At 28.9% G+C, this 25,916-nt stretch overlaps 1 protein-coding gene across 2 annotated transcripts in view; it reads right to left on the bottom strand.

Annotated features, from left to right (window-relative positions):
- Positions 1-25,535, bottom strand: part of LOC107441868 (uncharacterized) — a 257,831-nt gene extending 232,296 nt beyond the window's left edge. The window contains exon 1 of one of the 2 annotated variants that reach the window (XM_021146403.3): positions 25,008-25,535. The gene's annotated coding sequence lies outside the window, so the exon portion shown is untranslated. The remainder of the gene's footprint in view (positions 1-25,007) is intronic. The other variant, XM_043048077.2, reaches the window with a different exon arrangement.
- Between the last annotated feature and the right edge of the window lie 381 nt (positions 25,536-25,916).

Below are 25,916 nucleotides of genomic sequence, written 5' to 3'. Positions count from 1 at the left end.
CCCCCTCCTCTACACCACCAACATATTTTTTTTTCTGCAGACGATCGCACAGCAAAATATGTATAAAAAACACCCCTTTCTATTTATAAAAATCAAACATAAATCTTAAAGTTGAAGAAAAATCGAAAAATAATGAAACAGACGGCTGTAGTAGCGTTCTTAAAAACGATTTATTAAAAAAAAAACTTTTTAGTCAGCTGAAAAGTTTTTTCCTCTTCAAAAAATGAATCATGTCGAGATTTAATATTTTTTTTGAAGAGAAGTGAAAAAATGAAAATAGGGATTTTTTTTCGCTGGCTGTCCTCAACATATTCGGAGGCTCATCAACGTTTAAATACCGATAATTGCTTTTTTTCCCTGCATCACAGAGATTCGCAGAGTATCACATGTTCTCATGAATTTTGAGAGGCACTTAGATATCAACCCCAGAAAGTAATTAGATGTGGCACTGCGCAACACACTGCGCGGTAGAGTAGTTTAAAAAAAAAAGAGAAAGAAAGAACTTTTTACACAGCAGATGGCTAAAACGTACGGGAAGAAAAAAAAAATCATTGAATGAATTACGTCGAGTATCTCTCAAATAATTAGAAGTCTCAAACTCAAGCAATTTATTGCGGATGAATTTATTACCAACTACGTAATGGCCGTAAAAATTATAGCTATGTCATTCTTATAAAGCTCCACCCAAACAGTCAGTAAAATATCCATTATAAAGCAACATTATATTATACAACAATATCGAGACACATTGTAAATATTGGAACCAATGTGGAACCAATTAGGTTCCACAGTGCAGAAAAAAGGGGGTGAGGAGATCTTAATAACTTTGGATCTAATAATTGGATTTTCCCGAAGTAAAATGTAATCGTAACAATTTGAAGGACTGAAAGTTATTCATTTTTAATTATTAATTTTCTTAATGGTCAAAAAAAATGCATTGAATTATAAAAAATAAAGTATTCCCGCAACAGACCGTTGTGGGAAAGGCTTCCCAATCACTTACCAGACAAGTTCGGTGGGTTTTAAGCTACCACTGGCGATCGAACCCCTGTTCTTGATAATAACAAGTGACAAGGCCGGGATAGCCTGGTCGGTAGGGCGCTGGGCCCATGTCCAAGAGTTCGTGGGTTCGATCCCCGGCGGCCGAAGACTCCTCGTGTAGTAAATGGTGAGTGATGCACGTTAAATCTGTCATGTCACTAAGTCCTCCATGTTCCCACAACAAATCAGGGGTACTGCTCCAGGAGCTTCCTTGTCTTCTAGATTGGTTCAAAATTACAAGGCTACGGAGTTGAACATTAGTAGCGTAAACCCAAATTTCGGCCGGCTGTTCAACGACGGTTATAAAAAATAAAAAAAAAATGACAGTTTAGTGCCTTAACTATTGAACCATCGCTGCTCATTTTGAATTATAAGGTATAACATTTTTTACGTCTATTAAATATGTAATTTTGAATGACGAAGTCTAAAATTTGAACGTTACAGGTCAAATAGTTCTTGAGAAATAATAATACGGCATTTTTTAACAATCTTGGAAAAAGCGAAATTTACGGTAATTAAAATTTAGACGGTAATAACCGTTACCTTTTACCGTTGAAAAAAGTAGGCGTGTTTTATTCAGAGAGAGTATGCTTGTGTGATCCTATTTCGTAACTTAAAATATAGTCTGCACAATTTCGCATGCACAAAGTTAAGCTGCTCGAAACACACTGAGATTGAATTTTAGTATGAGAAAATCTAATTATTAGATCATAAGTCTTTTATTTTGAGCACTGAACGTAAAACTATGACATGCGTAAACATCATACATCAAACTATGACAAAGCTCAAAAATTCTATATTATACCATTATATATCGCTTTTATGGTACATCAAAAAGTGACAAAACGCAAATGTTGATCATCAAACTAGTTAGTTTCTTATCCTTGCGTTGGTAATACTGCAATAATTCACATCATCCTATGTTATGCAACAATAACTTTAACTAGCATTATATAACAAATGCAACGACACAATGTAAGTGTTTCATTTTAATTTATACCCAGCATTAAAACAGCTGACTTATTTTTGAGTTTACGACTGTCAATGTTCCGTAGCCTAGTAACTTTGAAATCAATCCAGAAGACAAGGGAACTTCGGGGTCAGGCATTGCGACAAACTAGCCTTCGTGGAGGAGTTTTTGATGGAATACGGAAAAATCACAAAAAACTTCCACGGTTAGCCAGACGGCAAGGGGAATCAAACCCATCATCCGTCAACGACTGGGGATATTTAACGTCAACGCTGTGGTCGGTGCGAGCTTGGAGCAGAATTCATAACACATAAAACAAGTGAATTGTACATTATATATACATATTTTGTGAAAAATACTAAATTTATTCAAAGTATTTAATTGTTATCTATCAATTCATCAAATTTTATAAGCGATAAACGCATCTTAGAGGAAAAATATGGTTAATATCATTCGTTTCGAATTCTAATAAAGCTCTAGTATACATTATTTCTACCTGTTCAGTCACGTGGCCATTGACTGAAAAGTCAAAAAGTAGCGACAATTTTCGGCTAAAGTTCAGTTACCCAGAGTTTAACGAACTAACTTCAATAACAGATAAAAACGAATGATCAAAACTCTATTAAAAGACTCGATCTTTTTGTATTTCCATCATAAACGGCCTGGAATTTGTGAAGAGTTAATCAACTATTTTCATTCCCGACAAATTTCCTAATTTAGGTTTACGTGAGAATTTCCGATAAATACATATGCCTCGTGTAAACATCAAATCTCTTTTATTCCAATCGATCTAACCCTAACACGAAGAAAAATGGTCATCGTTTGGCATAGAAATTGCCCCTCCCAAAAAAGGAGTGGTCATAATTTGCCCGATACTTCTATTATAGACATGATAGAGTAAGATAAAGCCATGATTTAATTTACAACCTAATCTTACATCTTAATCTAAAGATAAAGACAAGAAATTGGCATTTTCTGGAGAGAGATAATACACATTACGTAGGATTTAGTGGGAATATGGTAGATAACAATTAGTTTCAATGCACAAACCTGATTTTGATAGCTTATTCAACTTTAATGAAATAAATAAAAAATCAGCAATAAAAATACAGATTAAAAATGATGAAATATTTGTGAAGAAAACAAAACGTGAGAGCTCAACTCTGACTTACACAATAAAATTTTCAACTACTTCCAGAAAAATATTAACATTATACTTACATTATCTTTTTAATAAGCTATGTAACATTGTGTCATAATTATAAATTTATAATAATTATTCAAGTAATTTTCACGCAAACTGTTGTATAACTGTCTAAGGTAAAGCCTAGAAAAAAGGCTCAATTTTCTTGACGTTGCCACGAAAATATTTAAATTCCATCAAAAAAAAAAATATATATATATAAATACCTCTTAAAATAAAAGTTGTATGTTACTAAAGAGTTAAGTTCAAAGATCACGTCCCAAGTTGACAATAATATTCAATTTTCGACGATGTTTTCTTTCCGTTGGCAACGGATAAAAGTGATAAAATATTTGGAATTTTTTTTCAAACTTAAATTTGTGTTGTGATCCATTTCTTACATTCAAACAGCAATCAAAATACAACGGATTAAAATATACGCAATCGAGTAAAGAAAGTAAGGGGATACACTTCTTAATGCAAGATTCATTTTGAAAATTATAATTTCAATATTTAAATTAATTAAGATAAAAAACTTAACACAAAAACAGCACAACTTAAATGAAAATTATTGTCGTTACCAATTCGAAATGTGAAAGTATAGTCCGATTCCGTATTGCACTAATGGTTTTCTAAAGCCTCGTGAACTGCGCTTCGAATATCTTATCCCCTTTGAGTAGGGGTGGTGAACTGCGCTTAACGCAACCTTTGTGACCGATCATATTACTTGTGATCCTTCAATCATGCAGTGAAACATTTTCTTGTAAGAGTGCGGTCTCGCCAATAATTTACGCCAGAAGTAAGGATGTAAAAAAGTAAAGTAAACAGTACTTAAGTGACAATTATTGGTGTTAACTACTGGTCGTGTTAACTATCTAGAGTCTAGTCAAGTCTAGGAAATATTACCGACTCCAGCAAAATTGCCAAACGTTTTCTACCTAAGGGGTGTGGATAAAGGGTTCGACAGATTGTTAACAATGCTTTTAATAATCTTCATTTAATTTCCTCAAATTCATTCATATTTAATCCAATCTGAAAATACAATTAGCAAAATACAAGGCCATTTTCTTAACAGAATCTCAGAATTATTTAAAACTTTACAATTTTCTCATTGGTAATTTAAAAGACAAAAAGTAAGTAAGAAAACTTTTACATTTTTGCAATGAAATGAAATTAAAAAAAAAAGCTTTAAAACAATATTTAATGTTTAATTTATGGCCTCTTAATTGGAGCCCAGAGAACGTATCACGATTGCTTTCCCACATATAAGATTCCAATTGCAATGTATTGCCAGAAAGCCGAGCTTAAATTAAGCTTTGGACCTATCATTTATCTACTATAAGAACTCCCTCCAAAATGTAAGGTCGTCTGCTGCTATGGAAACCAGAATAGCGCATTTCAGGGAGGGTAGCTTCTCTTCACTCTAGGGCTAACACAATAGGCCGAAGAAAAATATTATTTTTCTCTTGCCGACACGAGACAAATCCTGTCCTGAAATAGTTGTACCTCGTTGTCATAGTCACCGCCACGGGGCTTGACGAATGGCTAGGGATGTTCTTACTTTAGACAAACTATACTAAATTTATCCGTTATCGTATTTTAAAAGGAGTTTGGGAACTTAAAACGTTGACTCGAAAATTTAATTTTAATTATTAATCAGGATGCAAATTCATCATATAATAATTTTTCACTGATGTATATATAGGGATAAAATGGCCTGATATATCAGTATAAGGGAATTAGTGGTTAAAAACCTCTGCATTAAAAAACGAATTACAATGTTTTCGACAAATCAAAATTATTTTTCATTAAAAAAAATGGAAGGACATTAAATACAGAATAAAAAAATGAAGGTCGCCCGGAACCATTTTTCATTTTAACAAATAAAGGAAATACAAGAAGGCTTTTTGAAAATACCGGAAACTTAGAAATCGTCTGCATCCAGCTTAAGATAGAATTGGTATCAAGCGGACACAATTCGATGGAAGAGATATCAAGACATTAAAAAGAATAAGTAAAATAAAATAAATGAGGAAGTGTCAAGAATTTTAAGATGAAATACCGCAATAAATATAAACGGAAGTTCTCTTCTTCTGGACGAAGAAACATTGTTGTCAGAAAAATAAAATAAAAAAAAGAACGAAAAAAAAAATTTTATTCTAACATTTCGATCCTCCACCCTGGACTATTGCCAGCTTTTCGGTGAATATCTTGTAGTTTATTCTTTTTTAGAGGTCATCCCCTTGATTCCGTATTCAAGTAAATAAAATGAAAATATGAAACAAGTTATTTTTAGAAAGAAAAAAAAAGTTTATTGATAAAAGAAGTTGAATCAATAAGAACACTATCGTGTGTGGACTATTTTTAATAACAAACGTAGCACATAGAGTTAGTCACAAAAGTTAGCATCCAAAGCAATTTTGGAACAATAGAATTAAAAAAAAGTCATAAACGTTTTTTTACAGATAATATAATAAAATTTTTTGGAGTGGATACATATTTTTGTGATGTATATTTTGACTGGTATAAAACAAAATAAGTCTTGCAAACAATAGAGAGTTAAGTTTCTTTTATTTTTTAGTTCTTTCAAAAAAACATATACCAGTAATTGACAAACTCTTGCGAATTTTGCATTTATTTTTTATTTGAAATTTCGTACTTTTCATATTGACATATTAAGTGGATACTTACTTTTGAGACTAACAGAAAATCAGAAACAGATAAAATTAGTCAAAAATAAATAAATTATGCAATTTTTTTTAAAAAACTTTTTGAAAAATAGAAAAGAACTAGGCAGGATTCGACAAATTGAGCAATTTATAAAATTGTACCAATATGAATCCTAAATTATCATGCCATTTTCTAAATTACATTAATCAATACGGTTTTCAAAAGTAGTTATACTATTTTAAAATACATTAATATTTTTAATAACAAATCAACAAATATATTTTGCTTCAACGATTTTTTCATTGTGTTTAACATAAAATATGATACTGAGTAATGATTGTACTATTTAAATATGAATCCCAAATTATAAACATTTAAGTAAATAAAAAAGCGCCATTTTTTAATATATGTTTTACTAATATTTTCCTAATTAACTATTTTAAAGTACTTTTTTATAGAATTACATATTATTGTTAATAATTATTGTTTAAAATATCAAAAAGGTTCTTTTCATTTCATTCAAATGACATAAAATTTTAAGTGATCATATTTTCAACATTTTAAAAATTAATAAATTTACGCTTTTAATTAAATATCAACAAGCGCGTACAGTACCAAATTTTCTTTTTACCAAAAATTCTTTTTGTTAAAATAACAATAAATACTTTACATGACCTATAAGAAATCGTTATTATTTTATAAATCGTTATAATTTTATAAAGATCACTTAAAGAAATTTAGCAACATATTTTTACGGTTTTATTATTAAGAATTACGCTATCTACCACCAGATTATTAAATAAACAAAATGCAAATACGCAATCATCTCTGCTTAAACAACATAAAATTTTTTTTTTAATTGTACAATATACAATTGCACGAACTACTTTAAGATTACACAATTAACAAAATTCCGACCGTTTCATTCGTTCAAGAGGCGGAGAAAAAAGAACAGAAGAAGTAAATATTCTTCTGCATTTAAAGACAGTGTAGTAGTAAGGATATTTCAAAATTAAATATTTTAAAAAAAATCATAATATATTCCGTTTTAAATTAAACCAATAATATTAAGAACAATAAAAATAATATAGGAAATACAAGAAGGCTTTTTGAAAATACCGGAAANATATATATATATAAAAAGAGTTCCTTAATATAACTATACAAACTATTCATTTTAAGGAAGGCTAATTTCTGAATGGAAACAATATCAACTGAAAAAATAACTATTATTATAAATCTTCAATAAAGGAGCTTGAATTTCGACACTGTTTAATTGATTTTTATTCAGAAATTACTAATTATCATGTGCTTTGTTTCACATCCGTACTCTTTCCGCAAAATATATCTAATGAATTATTAAAACTAAATAAAAGATGTCTAGAAATTTCAAAAAAAAAAAAATCTTTATGTTTCCTTTATTATTATTACTTCCTCTTTTTACTTTTATTCATATTTCCTAAAGCTAGGTTCCTACAGCAAAAAGATAGAAAACGATAGAGAAAGAAAAAAAAAACGGGACGAAAGAAAACAGATGAGATAATGTCAGCCTGAGGCAACAGAGGTCGCTGTAGTAGCAGAATTTACCATCTTAAATATATTTCAGTGCAGTGAGAACAAAAACTCGCCATCAACTTGGCGACAGTAGCGAATAGCCGGCGGCAAAAACCATTTTCACGCCAGTAAGAGAGAAAGAGAAACAAGAAAAGATAGATACATTGCATTAAATTTCATGGAAGCATAAAAATTAAGGGGCCCAACATAAAAGGGAAAAACTACGTCAGGAGGGGGAATAATAAGATATGCATAATACGCCAAAAAGAATAATTTATTTTCGCAGCGAAAGAAAGCATCATGGTTCCGTTTTAATTGCAACTCAAGATAACATCTCATTTATGGTAAATAGTTTTAATGTTGCGCTCATTTTTTTGAATGTTGAGTGTTGAAATTAGTTTAGCCCCAAAATTATATCTTCTTTTTCCTCACTTATACTTTGTGATATTCGAATAAACTTAATTGTTGTATGATAATACATTTTACTGATTCTTTTTTTATTATTCCTAATTAGTTTGTGATAAAAAGAAAATAATAATAAAAATGGTATGTTCTCATTTATTTAAGTACACAAATTTTTCAATCGCCTTATTAACGCGTTGTTTATTCGTTCAATTTTGGGCAATAAATTTGTAGCACTGCGATGAAATCGTTAAAAAAAGTTTCTTTTATGGAATTTAGACGAAGAAAACAAATTGCAAACATTTAAAACTAAGTGTTAAATTTTTCTTGGCAAATTTGGTCAAGTAGAATTAACTATTTATATAAATGGACTATGCCCTAAATTTCTTTAAAGAATTTCTTTCTAACAAAACACGCCATTTTAATAAACGTGGGATCTCTTTTTCTTGAATATGAAGGAAAAATTCGGTCATTAGTACACCTGCTTACAATTTGCAATTTATTTACATAATATATAAATAACGCATTAAATTTACAACATTTAAAATACCCCAAGATAATTCTTATTTATGAATATCGAAATATACTATTATCATACGTATAATGTTACATGTAAATAACACAGCGACGTATATTAAAATGTATCAACTAAAATAAAACGATACCATTTAAATTTCGCAATTATTTACCACAGTTATAAACAACTCAATATATTTACATCATCTTTAAATAAAGCAATTTTTAATAGCTTTTTATGTAGCATTAATATTACATGATTTGGCATTAATAAATTGTCTTTTCATTAATAAGAGAATTTTTCAATATCATATATAAACAACGCGTATACAACATTCATAAATAAAGCATCATCCCAAAATCAATGGTTTTTAACTAGGGATCTGCCGACAATTTGAGGTTCTTAAAAAATCACAAATAGTTCGCATGCCAATCACATAATGAAGAAAAAGCGACGTTAAAAAACAAAATATTAAATTTTATAGTTAGAAACCTGAAATTTTGTTAAAATACAATATATTTTTGCATCATACTTTTGCATCACATAAAAAATGACAATAAAATACATAAACGCTACTAAGAACACGCATTTTTCGTAATTATTTTTAAATACTTTAACTTTGATAATTAGTTCTGTCACTGTATCTTTTGTAAAACATAACTTTTTGTTTTCTTTTGCTGATTTAGATTTTTTTTTAAATTCTTAAACGGTACTAATTAACATCTGGTTATGAGTTTTAATACATCGGTTATGATCCAGTTACTATTAAATAGAAAAATGGTTAATTTTATACTACATCACGCGTCACGGCTCTTTTATCTAAATCAGAAATTAAGAAGAGAAATAAATAGTCTGCCAAATTAACCGCAATCATTGTTTTCACTTCTATTGATTCAGTTTTTCTTGAAGAACATCACGGGAAACAGACGACATCATTTTTCCCACTATTCCTAATAACCGACACAGTATATTTTTCTCAGCATGCCAGTTATTCTTCGAATATTCCAACGCGTCTCATTCATATAAATAAACATTCGAACAAAAGTTTCTCTTTTAAAGAATGGCATCATCGAAAGAAAGCAATATCGTCTGAGAAGGAAACAATCAAGTCGTTCCTTTTCTATTCGAACACGGACTTCCAACGAGTTGAGCATTTTCTTTTATATTGTACTAGTTGTATTTGAAGGACTGAATGACTGTACTAGAAGTGTCTGATACTATTTCTCTTTTCGTCTACTGAGTGTATTGGACGGCCATTGCTACACATCAAACTGGTTGCTCCTTATTTGAAAGGAAGTTATTTCAAGCAGAGATTTTTTTTCTTTCAGTGAATTTTTTATATTGAAGTTGGCAACATGAATTTCAGCGACACTATTTTTACAAAACGTTTTGAAATTTACAATTTAAAATGTAGAAAGGAATCCTAAGTATTGGGTAGCATGATTGCTTTTTTTACATGTTGTCATATTACATGCAAAATTAACTGAAAGGTGGTGGAGGGTAGGAAAGCGTAAGCCTCAGGGGTCATTCCAGACTTTTTGCGAAAGATCTGATTTTGAAAAAAATTTTTTACTCATTATTTCGTGAAAATAGGGTCCTTTTATTGTGATTTTTTGAAGAATCATCGAAACTCATAGTCTGTTTAGACTCTGTTATTTATTATTTTTTTTTTTAGTGTGAAATTTCCTGTATTTAAAATTAGTTGCATCGGATTCTTTCAGAAAAGGACCTATTTTTTATTCTACTATTTTTTTAAAAAATACATGAAAATAAGGTTCACGTTGAGTGTGTGGAAAAAAACACAAAAAACATGTTTTTATTTGAAGAGTTTAGATTTAAAACTATGACCTAAAGATATTCATTTCATTTTTTGAAAGTAGAAATTTGTAGATTCCATTTTTAAAATGAGAAATATTGTGCAGGATCGTTTTTTTTACGAAAAATAATAATTTGTGAAGGGTTGACAAAATTTTCCTTTTGCAATACTAAGTGAATGTCTTCATTTAGTTTATAAACTTTAAGACAACTCCTAGTAAGACATGGCTTTTATAATTATTTCACAAAAACAGGAACCTGTCAAAACAAAAACAAAACCGAATCAAAGGAGAGAAAAATTTTGAAAAAAAAAATTATTTGGTTTTTTACAGTAAAACAGGACTTTTCACAAACAAACCACAACTATAGATGTTTTTCACAAAAATCACAAAAACAAAGACTATTTCCGCAAATTTCGAAATTTATGAATAGAATTTTTACAATTTCATACAAAATGTACCTCTCACTAAACTTCTGGAATTACATCTGGTTAAGACAGTCTGAACTTAATTATGAAATAAACATTATAATTGTAAACATTATAAAATAAACATTACAGTTTTGCCGAAGAAACGAAGTTACTCCCATTAGACAAACAAATGTTAATTATTTCTGGGAAATTATTATTCAGTAAGCGAAACCCGATCATTAATTACACTGTAAAAAATTCTGAATCAAAATACGTTATAAAGTTCCGGCACTTTGGGTTCACCATTCGTAAAATCCATTTTACTGTAAAATATTTCCTTACATCTTTACAGCAATATTTATTTAATTAGAGTGATTCGGTAATTTTACGGTAATTATTACTGTAAAAATTATAGTACATTAGATTTTATGGTTGTTCAGGTAAAAAGGAAATATTGGAAAACGTAAGAGCCTCTGTGTGCCAGTATTCTTAACCGAAATTTAGATTTATGCGTCAATATTTTATAATGCAGTTCAGGCGGTATTCAGGTTATAATTATATATGGTTTTTATTATTTTGCTATGTTTTCCATAGCAATTAGCATTGCGTGAAAATCTACAGAAGAACTTTACGTCATAGTCAGCAAAATAACTTATAGCGTTCATTCTTTGCAACAGTTTATTAGATATCTCACATAAGCTGAAACTCCCCTTAAGTTTAGGACTCAAAAGCAGTTTCATTTTTGCTTGCCAATTTAAACGAAAAGATATTTAACTTTATTTCACTTGTAAAATTCCCCACTGGGCAATCCTTTTCTATTCCATAGCCTAAGAAACGAATGTATAGCCCGGGAGAAAATATTTAGAAGGGGTTTTAAGGAACTCGAGAAAGTATCGAAGCAAACACCGACCATCTTTCAATTCGCAAGCAGAATTACGTGTGTAATATTTACCGACAACGAATCTGGCAACAACGCAGAAGCTTAGCGAGAAATAAACATCCACTGCCGGAAGGTTTTGAAGTTAAGTTAGTTCACTAATTGAAGTTCCTGGAGTTAACGGAGTCAAAGGTATCCAGTGGGATTCCAAACCCCCTCCCCTAGCATTTAAAAGCTTTTAGTAGATAGTTTGGCAGATGGAATTACATAGGGAATTTATCGCGGATATAAATTCCCCTAAACTTATGCCAGTTTATTGGCAGACGCGTTTTACTCATGCTGAATATGTCTGTTAGATCAAAAGGATGTGCGGTTTATGCGAATTGTAATTAGTTACCGAGTTTAAGGGATAAATGAATGCTACTCTACAAATTTTGAAACCTCTAAAAAATCTATTAATTTAACTAGGTTTTAAACTTCTATCTACCTCGGAAGGTCGACGTTGTTTTGCAGGAATTATTTCGTCCTGCAAAGCTCTCCAGGCAGAAAATGTTTAGTGAAAAATTATAGACGCTTTTGCCCTCTAAATTATCATGCGTTGCAGCAAAAATTGGAGATGTGTTTGCCTTGTTATTAATTATATACTACAACAGAAATTACAGGTGCTATTGCCCAGTAACTAATGACACACAACCAGGAGCGCCGCAAATTGAATTTTTGGGAGACGGGATATTCCCATTTTCCGAATGAAATTCTTACTTTGATCGAATCATAAATAAATGTGAATTTCATTTGTTTTAAAAAATTTTTTAATTAGTTTGTTGTTAATATTTTCACAATGTGTTAATTTTTTACTACCAATACATTACTTAGTTAACAATTTTATACTTAATTATGCTGATAAAAGAGACGCAATGGCTAAGGGGCTTAGAACTGAAACTGTTATTGTGAAGAACTGGTATAGTTTGTCTAAAGTAAGAACTCCCCTAGTCATTCGTCTGGATCCGTGGCGATGACTATGGTAACGAGGTATAACTATTTCAAGTAGGGGTGTGATGGGGTCATTGTTTAGGGCAGGTTTTGGCTAGGGTCTGCAAGAGAAAGGGAATTTTTCTCTTCCGTCTATTGTGTTAGCCCTAGAGTAAAGAGAAGCTACCCTCCCTGAAATGCGCTGTTCTTTTCCATAGCAGCAGACGGCACCAGACTTTGTGGCGGGGGGAGTTCTTACCGTAGACAAACTGTATTTAACCCTCTGCTTAGTGATGGCTTGAAGCCCACAACCTGTGCATAACATTGACTGCGCTGCCATAATCAGATCGTTGGTCATGAAATTGTGTAAATTGTGAAAATTGGAATTGTGAAAATTCAGTCAATAAAATAAATAATGAACTATTTGATAAATAAATGTAAAATAAAAGAATTAATTAGCAGCTGACAAGAAGAAATAATTTTTCACTATCCCATGAATCAGATTACAAATAATTAAGTAATCGAATACTGAATAAAAATAAAATATTCTGAAAATTGTCCAACTGTAAATATGGGTACCATCTGATAATGGCCCAAACTTGCTGTACCAACTGTAGTCAAAAGAATGAAAATTCAAATCGCAAAGAGTTTACTCTTATTTCTACACGGTGGTAAATACGTTTAAATTATCAAAATCAGTCCGAAAAGAAATTAAATTTTAAATAAAATATATATGTTTAAAAACTTGAATCATAAAGATTTAAAATGAAAAATAATTCTTTTAAAATGAATAAAAACTTCGAAAGAAGAAATGGGAAAAAGTAGTCACACATGACACGTCAAATGTTGCACATAAGTTGCACATAAGTTGAAGGATAAAAGGAAAGAAATCAAAAAGTTCACGATATTAGTTTAGATAAATATTAACATCGAGTCGCCAAATTAAAATTCTTTCTTCTTCTAATAAAATGGAGAATATTTTTTTTCTGTACAAAAGGCGAAAAAATATAAAAATAAGTATAAAAAAAAATATATACATATATATATTCGACCTTTTTTTCTTTCGGGTTATATAAGAAACAATCAATATTTTAAAAATGATAAAAAGTGTTTTTTTGTTTTAATCTTTATTTATAAAAGTATCATAGCGGTAAAAATTATTTGACTGCGATTGAATTTCCAAAAAATCTGAAAAATCGTTAACATAAACTATTTAAGTCAAAAATGATTCGAAATTTAAACTAAGTTAGCCAAATTACTCATATAGTACAAGCATAATTTTAGGTAGCATAATTTTAGGTCATTATAGTACAAGCATAATAAGCCTGCTAATAGTTTTCGTTAAACTGAATTACACGGCGCAAAAAAGAAATATATGAATGTTCTTCAATCAATTTTCTAAAAATGAGCAAAATATATGAATGTTCTTCAATCAATGTTCCAAAAATGAGCAAAATATATGAATGTTCTTGAATCAATTTTCTAAAAATGAGCAAAATATATTTTTTAATGTTCTTCAATCAATTTTCTAAAAATGAGCAATATATATAAATGTTCTTCAATCAATTTTCTAAAAATGAGCAAAATCTCATATCGTTTCATACAATAATTTTTAAGGAATGGCAGTGAGAAGCACGCTCGTAATAATTTTCTGAAACGGCGGTGACGGTAACAAAAACTATTTTTTTTAAAAAATAGAAAGATAATCAGAAGTATTGATAAACATAGAAAATAACATTTAATTTTGTATCGTTAACATAGTTTTTCAATTGTCGAAAATTTTTATATTCTTTAAAAATTAAGATAAGTTTATTGAGTAGAAATTGGTAATTGCATTTCAACTTCATGCAACACTTCGTCTATATTATTAACCATTTTTTCCCGTCTATATTACTAATCTCCTATTTACTGTTTTTAAATTTTTGCTTTTTCATAAAAGGAAAGTGAGTTTTTTTTTTTTTTAGATTGCTTAATTGGCTTCTTATCTCTTAATTTCTGATGAAATTCACACAATTGTATTTGGAAATAAGAGTTACTTTTGTTCGTCAAAAAAACCTGGTAAAAGTGTAATACTCAATAATTTCATTTTGTTTTCTGAATAAAAAGAGAAAATAAATTTTCTTAAATTTGGCAAGTGGCCAAGCGAAATTTGTCGAATAATGAAAATCTTTGGGAGGTCATAGTGACCTCCCATCCCGGTGCCTCTGTATACAACAACAAAAACTACAGATGCTTTTGCCCTTTAATTTATCAAGCAATGCTGCAAAAATTACAGATGTTTTTGCCCATTAACTTATCATATATTGCAACAAAAATTACAGATGCTTTTGCCCACTAAATTATCATACTACATGGCAACAAAAATTGCAGATGCTTTTGCCTATGAAATTATCATACATTGCAACATAACAGATGCTTTTGTCCACTAAATTATCATACATTGCATCAAAAATTAAAGATGCTTTTGCCCACTAAATTATCATACATTGCAGCAAAAATTACAGATGGCTTTATCCTCTAAACTATCATGAAAAAAGCTATTTTTGGAAAGAAAAAATTTACTTTTGAAATGACGCAAACGGAGCAAAGAGAAAACAGAGTGCACATAATCGTCAACTGAATTTGCACATAAGACTTCAAATAACCGTTAATGTACTACCCCACCCACCTCTCTAATAACAGAAGAATAAGTCAAAAGCTCTTCACGACGAACATTCTAGAAGAAGGTATAAAATGATTCTGACGACCTTTCTTATTTTTTTTATTCTTATTAAAAACTTTTCCGCTCCTCTCTCTTTTTATTAGAAAGCAAAAATAAAACTTTCCTAAAATACATAAATGAAGGAAAGCTAAATGGTATTGGTTCCAAAAAAAGAGGGGGGGGGTATAGAATTTATGGTATCATCTAGTTGATGAGGCTGTTGGATAGGAAAAGGGGAGGGGGTGCGGTTGGTAGTGAAGAATCCAACTCCTAGAAAATGGATTTCATTTGGTACTCCAAATATTGATGAAGCTGTCGTTTTCTTTTACCCCCTTTTTGCCCTCCTTCCCTTCATAGTCACGTGATAGCCGATGGATAAGTTTTTTTCTCTTTTCGAAACATTTGGAGTGGTTTCCTATAAAGAAATAGTTCGTTTTTCTAAGAACATGTTTCATTATGATAATCGTTTTCAATATGATTTTTCTTTTGGTTCGCCCTCCCCTTTTCTGGAAAAACGTGAGAATTGATAATAGGAAAGTTCTTTATTTTTCTTTTAAATCTGTATAATTAAGTGAGAGAGAGAAAAAAAATTCATTCAAAAAGTCTATTTTACTCTTAATATTGCTTTTTTCCAGAAAAAAAAATCCTTATAATTTCTATTTCACTTATAAAACATGTTTTTTCCTCCAACAAAAAACGCATGGATAAAAACAAATTTTATGAGTAATAATATGGCACTATGGTAGCTAAATAACGAAATTGATTATAAAAACTTTCATTCAAGATACTTTGTTAAGAGCAGCGGAAGAATAGTCTTAATAACGTACTTCGCAACGAAAATCATGGCTTAATTTCGAATACTAGACAAATTTCTCAAGAAATAAGTAGTTAATTAATGAATTTTTATCCTCAGTACCTACACACATTTTTTCCAAAGCCCACACACACTGGGTTGACATTTCGTCAATTCAGGCGTATTAGGACAGACTTGTTGGTCACTTTTTCAGGGGCAACATTTTAGGTTGGCCAACGTTGCTCCCACAGTAAGGATAGAATGAAAGAACATCCATACCTCGTCTGGAATTCGAACCCAGAACCTTTCTGATGCAAGGCCAGTTCCGTGACGCCGGTCGGTTATTAATGAATCTTTAATTTATAGAAAAATATCATGTTAAGAGTTCTAACATACACGTCGTAAAATTCATAACAATGTGTACTACAGAGTGAATAAAGGCTAAATATTATTTCGAAAAAATGTTCACCCAATAAGGGGTTAATCATTAAATCTCTAATATATTAATAAAAAATATCCTTCAATAAATAACAATATAGAAGTAGTAAAAACCACAATAAGTATACTTTGATATAAACTAATGCTAAATTTCGAAGGTAGTTAATCATCAAATCTTTGACATATTCAGAAATAACTGGTTGGAAGTAATAACTTACACTTATAAAAAAAATCAGACCAACTATACTTTAAATAAAGGCTAAATTTCAAACACTACAATAATTTCGAGCGTAATGATTAGGTAATTATTAAACATATAATTTCTCCCGTTAGTAAAACGCTATTATGATCGTAGTAGCCTATACTACATTGTAAATAACTTACACGTTATAAAAAAAAATCAGACTAACTATACTTTAAATAAAGGCTAAATTTCAAACACTACAATAATTTCAAACGTAATAATTAGGTATTTATTAAACATATAATTTCTCCCGTTAGTAAAACGCTATTATAATCTTAATAACCTATACTACATTGTAAATAACTTACACGTTATAAAAAAAAAATCAGACTAACTATACTTTACTATACTTTAAATAAAGGCTAAATTTCAAACACTACAATAATTTCTAACGTAATAATTAGGTAATTATTAAACATATAATTTCTCCCGTTAGTAAAACACTATTATAATCTTAATAACCTGTACTACGTTGTAAATAATGTTTTATTTTCCTATAATACAATAATTTTTCACGCAAAGGGTAGTTCATCATCAAATATCTAATGTATATAAAAATATGGTGTTAAAAGAACACAAACATTCAGATAATCATATAAACGTGTGCTACAAAGTAAATCATGGCTATATTTGCAATAATACGAAGCAATAAGTAGTTGATCATCAAATCTCTAACAGCAAAATCATTGTAAAGATCAAAAATAACGTGTACGCGTATATAAATTAAGGCTACATAACGAAGATTTCAATAATTTTTCTCTCAATATGTAGTTAATCATCAAATTTCTAATAACGTGGCAGTTGAAATAATCGTGGTTACATACACTACAATATAAACCATGGCTAGATTTCGAAGAATACTATAATATCACATTCAATAAGTAGTTAATCATCAAATCTCTAATGTTTACGAAAAATATCTTGTTTTATTCATTATCTTGTTCTTTAAGCGACGTTGAAAAACCGACCCTATTTTGAGTTTACGAATATCAATGTTAAACTCGGTAGCCTTGTAATTTTGAACCGAACCCAGCACTCCTGGATCAAGCTTTGGACAAACTAACCTTCAAAGAGGACTTTCTGACGGAACTGACCCACATTTGAGTGACAAGGACAAGAAAACCACGAAAACCACCCACTGTTAGCCCGACGACAAGGGGATACCATGTCAGCACTGTGGTCGTGCGAGCTGAGAGCAAGGTTTATCAATCAGCCACCACTGGAATTCAAACCTGGTTCACCCCATTGAGAGACCAACACTCTCCCCTGAATGTTTGAATGTTAAACATGCACGTTAAAATATTCATCAAGGCCAAATTTCAAATTGGTATAATAACTTTTCACGTAATAACGATTTAATTATTAAATCATTAATTTATGCAAAACGTCCTTAAGGAGTTATTACGTACACGTAATAAAAATCATTATCACGTGTGCTACAATCTAAGTCAAGTCTAGATTGACAAATTCAATGAATAAGTTTCACTAAGATTACATCAAAAATGAAAATTATTTCCTCAAGCAATTAAATATTTAAACAACAATCGAGGCGAATTATAATAATCTCAATTTCATTTTCCCAATGAAAAATAATAATCATTTGGGATTTGGACGATATGCGTGGCTAATTATACGAGAATCTTTTATTCTTAATTTGTGTATTTATTTTATAAATAATCAAAATAATATCTTGCAATTTCATCAGGAATCGAAAAAATTATTCGTTGATACAATAAGGTACACTTCATAATAACCAAGCAAGTGAAAAAGAATATTTTGATGAATATGTTAGCTGGAAATACAAAAAGAACATTTTAAGAACTAAATGTTTGTTTTCAGAATTTCGCCTTGTAATTTTATTCCATTATTGTGTTTAAAAGTGTTCTCCGTAACAATTTTTACATTCGTGCGAAAAGAATGCATTCGTAAAAGAATAAAACCCTTGCTGTAATTATTGTAAGAGTAGTTCGTACTGAGTTTTAATTTATTAACTAGCTTAATTTGTGTAAACTGGAAAGAGAAAATAGTTCGAAAGAGAAAATGCAAATGTCAGTGAATATCAACAAATCCCGAAAGAATTGACTCGGAACATTTGTTTAGCAAAATTAGAGCATCAGAATGTTTAGTGCTGCAGCTGTACTTTGATTAGATGTTAAACCTTGAAATTAAAATTCAAAAGGAACACTTTTTACAATGTAAATTCAATTCCAGTTTTGTATTTCTTTTGAAAATATAATTACTCAGTTCAAAATTCATATTTATTTAATTAACGTTGTAATCTTTTGAATCTAAAATACGGATTAAGCTTCCATTTTTGTTTCCTTTAAGGAAAAAGTTAAATTCACGTTTAAGATTTCAAAAAACTTACCAAGTTTAACTAATTATTCTCCAAAAAAAAATCTCAGATACGTTAACTTTATATTTAAAAACAAAAATTTCAAAATTATTTTAAGTTGAAAACGATTTTTAAAAAAAGTTTATAAAATCGTTTGCAAGGAAACTAATATACTTTTTCTCATTTTTAATAATTGTTTATTTAATAAAATTAGATGTATCATATCTCCTTTATTTTGTGCATAAATAACTAAAATTTGTTTTTAATTCAGCGAAGTACATTTGAAAATTAAAGTTTTATTTCTTCAAAATAATGTTTGTATAAGAAATAGGGTTAAACAGATTTATTTACCTTATTATTAGGGCAAAATGACTCCTAAAATTATAATCAAATTTCCTGTATATTTGTCAGTTTGCTGAATTTTTTACGATCCCTTAAATAATAATTTGACGAAAAAATTTTAAAGCTTATTTTTAAAAAATAGCAAGCGTTTAAAACCATTAATAATTATAAATATTTTATCATAATCAAATCTAAAATAATCTACATAAAAATATAGAAATTAATTTCTTTAAAAAGATTTTTAAAAATGAACATTTAAAAAGCTTCAGGAATTAAAAGAACGAAAATGTAAAATCATTTAAATAAATGGATTTCGAGCCTGTTTTTTTCTTCTTTTTTTCGTGTTTGGCACAGTTAGAAAAGGAATTAGAAAATAATGATTAAAATTTCAAAGGAATCGGGGCTTTGAATCATTGGTTACGGTTGTCAGGTGATCGACTAATGTCTTCTAAAGAACAAAGTAATTTAACTTAAAACTCAAATACTCCTAAACCAAATTTTGTAACTTGACATGCAGAATACAATAAATAGGAAACCATTCTATCCTTTGACGTAAAAGTTTATCAAAATATAATTCATTCTGTGATCGATTTGATATTATTATCAATATTTATTTTAAGAAAATTCATATTAAAAATTTGTCCAAAATTTGTCTGGCAGTCACATCATTCTGAAATAATTTTTTAATGTCTTTTAATTACTTTAATTCCCAATGTGACTACGACTATACAAAAAATAATAAATAAATAAAAATTAAAAAAATTTAAATAATAAATAAATTAAATAGTATTAATTTGATATCCTAGACTCTTTTTATTCAAAATATAATGTCAAAAAAGGGGTTGTATTTTTTTAAAAACATTACCGGATTCTTTACCAAAAGACAATTGATGACTACAAAATGCTTAAAATTAGACATCCAAGCAAAAAATAACCAAGATAAGCTTCTCTTTTGTTCAATGTAACAATTTTCTGAAAAAAAAAATTATTCTTTTTCCTTCGGTCTACACTAAAACCGTTTAATGCATATTTATTATTTTAAAATACTTATTCTAACAAAGCTTAAGAAAGCGAAATATTATTTAATAGCACAGACTATTTCGTAAAAAAAATAAGTAATAAAATTCTTTGGTATATTGCCAAATAAAAACCAATGAGAATTTCTTTATTGCCAACATTATTCATAGTTGTAAAACATGCGTTTACAAACAACGTTTAACTATGAGAAATTTCGCATCAGATAAATTAACTGGATTTTTTTTTTTTTTAATCTAAAGATAACATCAGAGAAACATTGCGTCAAAAGTAACAAATATTTATCTCAAAAACTGTTAGAAAATAATAAGAAATTGATTTATCTGATTGATGACTTACACAATCTTACATTTCTTTCAGCTGTTTATAAAATTATTCTCACCATCTTTTTAAATAGGAGATCAATTGTTTTTATGGTCAATTGGCAAAAAATCATCACATCTTGCGCGCAATCGCTTCGTCACATAAAGAAGACTAAAATTTAAAAAAAAATTTTTTTTTTTAAAGCATCTGCTATTTTTGTATTTTGCCGTGTTGATTTATTCTTGATTAATTCTTGTGGATTGATGTATTTAGTTGTTAATTACGGAATTCTTTTATTTACACTTTTTTTTAAATTAATAATTTAATTAAAATTTTCAGTTAAAGATTTTTAACGTAGCAACAAAACAAGTTACAAAGATTTTTAACATAACCTTAACAAACACTGATGAAATAATTTGAATATGTTATATTTTATTTTAATGGCGAGCGAATGATTGGAGGGTCAGTTTTGATAAATGTTATTAGCGACTGTTTTCTAAAGCAATAATTTAAACAGAGCATATTTCTTATTTAAACAAGTTGAATTTAGTTTATCATAGTTCCATCGCAATCGAAAAATCAACGTAAGCGACAAAATATTCCAAATTGAGATTTATATGTATATTTTGACACTTTTTTCTTCTCTTTCGTAAGCTAAATATTGAAAAAACAAAAAAAAAAAAAAAGATCCATTTANAAAAAAAAAAAAAAAATATTTTTTCAAAATTAGATTCAGTTTTATCAGTTTTTTGAAATTTTTCTTTTAGCGTACAAAAACATTAGCAATGGAAAGAAAAGAGTTATTGTAAGGACGCTATACATTTTCTCGATATTCATCGATATTCTCGATATTTACTTATTTATATACATATATATATATATTTTTTTTTACACTTAAGCACTTACGTTGTTTTTTGAATTGTACGGCAGAGTTCACCTTAGCCAAATACAAATACTTAATTATAAGAATTATTGATGCGATTAATTTACCTAAGCAAAAGTGAAAAAATAACTTAGGTTTATTATAACGGTAATAGTTAATTAGTCACAGAATGTAGTTTTAAATTACCGAGAGAAGTAATTTCGTTAAAATTAAAATGTGTGCTTTTTAAAATATGTACTGTAGCTGCTAATTACTCCATTGAATAAAATGCACGATTTCACAAAGTTAGGTCTGCTAACGAACCCTTCACAAATTATTTTATCCTAAAAATGAATCCTTCACAAGTTATTGTACAGTAAAAATGGACCCTTAATAAATTATTTTACACTGGAAAAGGCTCCTTCAAAAATATTTTTATTATTACAAATGAATTTTTTATAAAATTGCTTCGAGCAATAAGTGGTTAATCATTACATCTCTAATATATTAAAAAATACCCTGCAATAGGTAACAATATAAATGTAGTAATAATCACGATAACGTATACTTTGATCTAAACTAATGCTACATTTCGAATAAAGCAATTTCTTGCGCAATAGGTAATTAATCATTAAATCCCTAATATATTCAAAAATATCCTCTAAGAAGTAATAACATACAAGTTGTAAAAATCATACTAAGGTATACTCTACTTTAAATCAAGGCTAACTTTCAAATATCTTAAAAATGAATCCTACACAAGTTATTTTACAGTAAAAACGGACCCTTCATAAATTATTTTATAGTGAAAAAGGCCCCTACAAAAATATTATTTTTATCGTACAAATGGATTTTTTATAAAAGTTGTTTCGAAAAATGTCACTGTATTTTCATTCATACCTTTAACTCCCGGACAGACATGGATTTTATTTTTTTATTTTATTTACAAAACCTGGATCTAATATTCACATATTCCCAAAAGCAGGACCTTTCACAATAAGTCTGGATAGACTAAATGGTATTAGTGATTTTTAAAAACTCAGTAACAGAACTGTGTTTTTATAAATTCACAAAATGAGTAGATTTTTCATAAATTCACGAACCTATATAGAAAAGCCCGAATAACGCCTGATGAAAGCTATCATATCGAGGATTACGATTTATAAATGGATACATAAAAGAGATTTAGTTTACGTCGTCCTGAGATAGAACAGTTTTTACGTTTTCGTAATTTACAAATGATCTCTATACTTTATCTATATAGTGCTATATAGATCAAATATAGAGATCAATTTAAAAATCATTAGTATCCAACTGCATCGAAAAAACGCGATTTTAAGGAGAGAAAAAAATGGAGATATTGTATGACTGAAATTAAAAATCTTGCTAACTTAAGTATAAAACTCTAAGAATAATTCAATATTTATCACTTTTTTTCGTTTTTTTTTAAATCTAGACAACAAAAATATTGTATGTATCCATAAAAAAATGACGTTTTTTATTATTGAATTTCTAATAATGTGTGACCGTTTTTAAACGAATGACTGTAATTAAAATTTATCAATAAGTTTAATAATAATTAGTTTTGAGACATTCTAAAACTTCTTGGAATATTCCAGACATAGCTTTCGTGAAAGGGGATGAAGGAGAAGAATCTATTATTTATGAACAGAACTATATTTTAACTATTTAATTTCTAATTACTAATAGAGAACTGCTCAATTATCCCGAAACAGACGATAATTAGTGTAATTATTATGTTATTAATTCGATAGAAAATCTATAAATATGTATTATACGCTGTCTATATCGGTAAAAGAAAAATGTGTGTTAAAAATAATAATATTCATAAATATCTATTACAATATCTATTATCTATTGCCACATATTGAAATATTGTGAGTGACGAAGTGGTTTGTGTTAAGCACTTATTTTAAACTTTCTCTTATTAAGTTTGGCAAAAACTTATTTAAGTCACAAACGAGAGAGAATATTAAATTCAGATCCAAACTTTTTACATTATTGATATATTTCTTTAGTGGGTCGTTAGTTTTTAAACAATGTTCAGTGCCTGCCATTGGGAAAAAAAAAGAAAAAAAGTTTTTAAACAATGATTCGAACAGATTTATTATGCAACCTACTACTTACTAATTTGCAGAGATTTTGAGGGGGGAAAAAAGTTTTTTATTTTTCATTTTTAGATTTGATCGATTTTTTTATTGCAACAAATATTAATTAAATTTCAAAATTGTTTTACAATGGATAATTACGATTATAGCACCATATATTTGTTACATGTAAGACTATTGCGTTTTTATTTTTATTTATTTATTTGAATTTTGCCTACAGGTACAATACGCATAAAAGCAAGAAAAACAACTCGAATTTAGAATGTTAAAAATCGAATTTGACATGAAAGCAAATCACATTTTAATAAAATGAATCTTTAAGAGCTCCATATTAGGTACTTTGCAATTAAGTGATTGATGTAATCTCAGTTTTTCTAAAAATAAATGTTTTTCTTTAAACTGTTCCTAAATTTTGTTTCCAAATTTTTACTTTACAGAATTCCGAAATTTCAATTAGACAACAACATAATACACAGAAACATTCAATTGCTTACTTAGCAATAGTGCTATTTTTTTTACCAACAAAATTTTTTGTGATCGATTTAAAAAGTGGCTTATTATTTTACTGCCCCATGCCCATTATCGTACGTCGGAAATTTTGTATCCATCAAATCCGGATTTTTCCTGATGCGATTATGCGATTTTCGGATAAGCTGACCGCTGACCATATGTTTGAAAAACTCACACGTCAATTTTATAACAAGTTGGCAAAAATCCCTTTGCTTAATATTTAAAAATAAGTGTAAAAAAGTTTTTACATAATGAAAGCAAATTAAATTCATATAAATATTGCCTCGCAAACAAATTTTTCAAAAACTAATTTCAAATTTGAATGAAACGTCTAAAATTATTTACTTCAAATTGCATTTCAACTAAATATTAATTATGTCAATGCCAGGAATCTAATATGAATAAGTGCAAAATCAATAATATTAAAATAAAAAAATAGAATAAATCATATAAACAACAAAATCGACTAAAACAAATAAATATATATACAATACATATTTTCTTACGTAATATATATTTTCTTGCGTTATTTATCCTAAATGCTCAACGCAGATTTAAAGAATGTTATATCTCAAACTTTCGTTACATGACTTTGACTGTCGTATTACCAGGCTTGAATTATTTATTGAATAAAATCCCGGAGATCTTATACTTATAAAACTGTATAAATGTATATATTTTAATGTTATATGCTTATTTTAAATGTTCATCTTAATTTCGAAGGATGTTATAGTACCAATCACTCGTTATTATGAATTTGGCTATTATCATATTACCAGGCTTTATTTATTTTTTTACTTTAAAAATCTGGAGATCTAAGCAAGAAAGTAAAATGTGGATTTTTTTTATTTGAAAGTTCTGTCACTGCAAATAAGAAAAATTAAAAAAAAAAAAAAAAGAAAACTTACCTTGAATGTTATCCTCCAAAAGAGGTCGTGTAATCATGTCAGATTAAAACTCCTGTTTTCCGTTACCCTGACGAAAACAACGTACAGGAAAACTGGATAAATTGCAACGGCAAACACAAGTATTAGATTTTATCTAGTTCACATTCAACAATATGAATTATAAATATGATATCTATAGTGTGAACTATAATAATTTCCAAATTGAAAAGAACTTAAGGTATAAAATCATTAAGAAAGTAACAGCATCTTAACTGTTCTTTCGTGTCTCATTTTTTATTTAAATATCTGTTATCTAAAATAACAAGGATACACACACAAAAAATAAACCGTTATATCTGTTATTTTTTGTTACTTTATAAAATCACCGCTACTATGTATTAATGATATGCGGCGGTTCGTGCTAAAGGGTATAACTGAACTTTCACAGCTATCACATATTCACCTCTCCTCGTAACATTTTGCTTAGTTCTGGTAAGAACAGAAGCGCGTTTTGAGTATACTGCTGCTCAGAGCAAAAATCTGATGAGTAAGGGTTACCATCGAACAGTCGCAGTCTCGCCAAGATAGCGAAAGTATATCGCCAAAATGAGGAAATTCAGAGTCAAGCAATTAACTTCTATTTTTAGAGTTCATTGTTGTTGGTTCATCTATATCATTTGCGTGCAATAAATTTAAGCAATAAAATTCGAGTTAGGATTAAAATTAATTCGGATATATAACATTCAAAACTTCATAGGTTCGTAAGGTTTCTGTTCTATGTAATTAGTCGCTGCTTAGTAAAAAAGTACCAAGGTTCCCAAATTTCATTTCTATTTTAGCAATTAAAAATTAATGACCAGAATGATCTTGAACTTCGAGATTTCTTTTGAAATTAACATTGCATATTAGATTTTCACTACCGAAAAAATA

This window comes from Parasteatoda tepidariorum, chromosome 5 (genome assembly GCF_043381705.1).
Source record: "Parasteatoda tepidariorum isolate YZ-2023 chromosome 5, CAS_Ptep_4.0, whole genome shotgun sequence".
Classification (NCBI taxonomy): Eukaryota; Metazoa; Arthropoda; class Arachnida; order Araneae; family Theridiidae; genus Parasteatoda; species Parasteatoda tepidariorum.
The sequence above is the reverse complement of the archived record's forward strand: the minus strand, read 5'-3'. Positions and strand labels throughout refer to the sequence as shown.